The following is a 3,898-nucleotide window of genomic DNA, read 5'->3' as shown; positions in this document are numbered from 1 at the left end:
CATCCGGGACCACTGCGTCACCTCCGAGACCCGGTGCACTGTGGGAGATGTAGGTTTAAGAGCAAAATGTTTCCATTTAGTCTCGCATGTTTTTCTGTAACAAATAAAACACAACTGAGAGCATTATAGACAATAAAACAAATATGAACTCATACAGAGCTTTACTCACCTAGGGATAAAGGTGAACACTTTACATAATTAAACCTCTCGGTCTTTTTCTTGTTCCATTTTTAGAACCATCCTGCTTTCAAATATAAACTCAGATCTGAGTATTTAAGAAGAAGTTTTTGGTCTCTTAAAGTGTCTTAAATAACGAGCAAATTAATTATTGATTTTTCATTACTTGGGAAAATGGGTGTGAATTATTATTATTACCTCCGCCAAGGAGGTTATGTTTTCGGTCGCATTGGTTTGTTTGTCAGCAGGATTACTCAAAGGTTATGAACGGATTTCGATGAAATTTTGTGGAGTGGTTGGAAATGACAAGAGGAAAAAGGGATTACATTTTGGCGGTGATCCGGATCACGATCTGGATCCAGGAATTTTTTTCAAGGATTCTTCACTATTGCGGGATAGGAGGTTATTGTTGTCTGGGAAAGATGAAAGATTATTTCACAGTATTTAGATACACGTATTACAGCGTCAGTGACCCTATGGCCTTGGTGGAGTATTGCGCTGTCTGAGTGCTTCTAGTTATTATTATTATTAATCTTCTGTCAAATCAGTTGGCTTTTTGGAGGCCTAAACATATATGAAAACTCACCAAACTTGGTGGATGCATGAGGACAGTGTGAAATTTATGTTTTTGTTTTTTTTTTTTAGCCTGTCATGTCTGGCTGTTTTCGCAATTGGAAAGACGATCCGAATGCAATGATGTACCAACCATATTTGCTTTTACAAGAACAGCTCTATAAGTTTTCTATAGGCTATTCTTGTTAATGTTTGTATTTTTATTTTTTATTTAGTTATTTATGCCAGGCCTAACAGGCAATAAGGAAAGGGATAGAGAAGAGGGGGGGAAAAAAGAAGCAAACAAAAAAAACAAAACAAACAAACAAACAAAAAAAACGAGGGGGGAGAGACAAAGGGGAGAAAGGAAAGAAAAATACTCAAAGATATACATACATACACACATTCACATGTCTATACAAATGCATATACATATACACACATACACACAATCTTGCTGTTTGCAGTAATGTGTGTATGCGCCTCTGTCATGGACTGTACTCAATGAGGGTAAGAACTGCAACCGTGATCCAGAGGCAAATAGGAAAGGACCCAGGGGACCCTGGCCATCCACAGCTCACTAGGAGCTCAGAAGACCTGAAGCCACACATCCTGATGGCAATCGAGTGCACACCCCAGAGGAGGAAGGAGGGAGACCCTAGACGGAGGCCCCACGGCCAAGAGGCAAGAGTCCAGAGAGCCAGAGGCAATGAGTAGCCCACCGCCCCACAGGCCGGCACCCGTAGCACGAGCCGAGCATGCGGGCCCTGAGGCCCCAAGCGCCAAGAACCGCCCGACACCCGGCAGAGCCCCCCCCCAACGCCAAGGAGGCCCAAGCCACCCCCATTTATGTATTTTAAAGTCCTCGAAAAAATCACAAAAGAAACGGCTCAACAGCCCCCCCCCCCCCCCCCCCCCCCCCCCCCGGCAACTTTCAAAATACCCTTGACCTTACTTTATCGTAGAAATGTGAAATTTGGTACACTTGTAGAATTCCCCAAGACCTACAGAAAACTCTCTGGCATCCACGCTCTACACCAAACAGCAAGTCGGCCATCTTGGATTGAAGGTCCAATTTTGACCCCATTTTGGCGATTTACAGCCTTCGCATTTCATCGAACTAGGGATTTTGACTGATTGGTTTCAAACTTGGTCAGATTGCTCTTGAGGCATGGGGGGAATAAAAGTTACATGCTGAAGGTGTGTGCCCAGATCTCAAAGTTTGACATTTCACCACGAAACATGAAACTCTTATATCTCCTACACAAAAACTCACTGAGATGCCAAACCTTCTGGGATTCATCCACATCTGGTCCCCTTCAATACACAATTATTGCCAAATCATGACATCACTTAAGCCACGCCCCCTGGGAACAGGAAGTGTAATGTTTTACTTTAAACGGTCCCTATCTGACCCCTGTGACCTAATCAACATGACAGTGTGTCCAGTGACAGAAGACATGTTGGTGTAACTTGGCCTCCAACACTGACAGTTTTCGCTTGAGTGTCGTGGCAGCGTGGTCAAGTCAGACGTCACACTGTTACCATATGTTTGGCTCTAAATTCCACAGATTAAACCTCAGCTGCATCAAACTCACTATGATCGATCCTTATCCAACCCCCAACAGGAATCCACCACAATATATTGTGGGCGTGGCCTCGTTACTCTACAGCGCCCCCTAGAAATCTTTACAAAATCAGCCCCAAGCCATAGTTTGACTGACAAATATGTAATTTGGTACACCTGTGTAACTTGTCAGGACCTACAAAAAAGTCTCTTGGAGCCATGGTCCAAACCCAACAGAAAGTCGGCCATTTTGGATCAAAAATGCCATTTTGTCTTTTTTACATACATTGTATCTGAGCAAACTCCTCCTACAGCTTTTGACATACAGACTTCAGAATCACTCAGCGCAATCTTGAGGCATTGAAGATCAAAAGCTTTTTCTGCATCAAAGTATGTGGGCGTGGCCAAAACTCAAAATCTGACCATTTGTCATAAAACATCAGGGTGGAATAACTTCCACATACAATGTCATACCTTAATTAAACTTTCTGTGTGTCATAGCAGACCGGCACTAATCACGTTCATGTGGTCTGTTTGTGACATCACTTTAGCCATGCCCCCTTCCAACAGCAAGTGACCGCTTTACTGATGTATCTTCCTTTTTTCTCTTTCATTCATAAAGATCATGTCCAATTACAGAACACCATGCTGAGTCCTTCTCTCAGCACTGGCTGCTGGCTGGAGCATGTGGGCGTGGTAGAATGGCCAATTTCAATCCCTCGCTGTTTGCGTACGGTTGTCTCTAAATCACACATGCATCATGCGATTTGCACCAAACTGGATATGAATGACCTTTGTTTACCTCTAAAGAGCCCAATAAGATTATATTGGAATTTTATTCCAGTGCACCCCCTACATTATTCCAACAGTTATATCTCCCTCATACATCATCCAATCTACACCATATTTTTTGTGCATCATCAGAGAGCACTGCTTGAGACATAGGTGTGGTACATTAATGACATCACTGGATATAAATGACCTTTGTTAACCAGCCCTAGTGGACAGTTGTGGAACGGTGCGAGAGGGTCGACGACAGCGACAGGGCCGCGGTACTGGAGCTCCCGTGGTCCCCGCAAGGCCGAGCAGCGCTGAGCTGCAAGGGCCGCCAGATGCTGCTTGCAGTTTTAATTATTATTATTAATATTAGTTGCATTCTTTAAGTAGGATTTCTTTACCAAAATCAGTCAAATGAGTGTCACATGTACACACTGAGCATACCAAAAGTAGAGTTTACAGAAACATTGTTGGTCTTTGATTAAAGGGATGTTTTTACAGATATCAGATTGTTGCTTCATATTTAGGCTGTACAGGTTTTCCATCATCCAGGTCACAGTAGTTTAAAGTGTTTGAGCTAAAGGCAGCTGGACTTCTTTTCACTTCGTTTCACCTCATCCACAAAGCTTCCCCAATTTTAACAGCTGATAGGGAGTCCCAGGTATTTAGAGAGGTTGTCACCTTGGAGGTGGTCCTGAGAGTCAAGTTGTCATCATGTGACTCTAATGATGATGCGTTAGACCCCTCTCACCCTGGTCAACACCTGTTCAACCTGCTGCCATCAGGGAAGAGACTCAGGTCCCACAAAGGCAGGATGAACAGGAC

This window comes from Archocentrus centrarchus, unplaced genomic scaffold (assembly GCF_007364275.1).
Source record: "Archocentrus centrarchus isolate MPI-CPG fArcCen1 unplaced genomic scaffold, fArcCen1 scaffold_113_ctg1, whole genome shotgun sequence".
Lineage (NCBI taxonomy): Eukaryota > Metazoa > Chordata > Actinopteri > Cichliformes > Cichlidae > Archocentrus > Archocentrus centrarchus.
The sequence above is the reverse complement of the archived record's forward strand: the minus strand, read 5'-3'. Positions refer to the sequence as shown.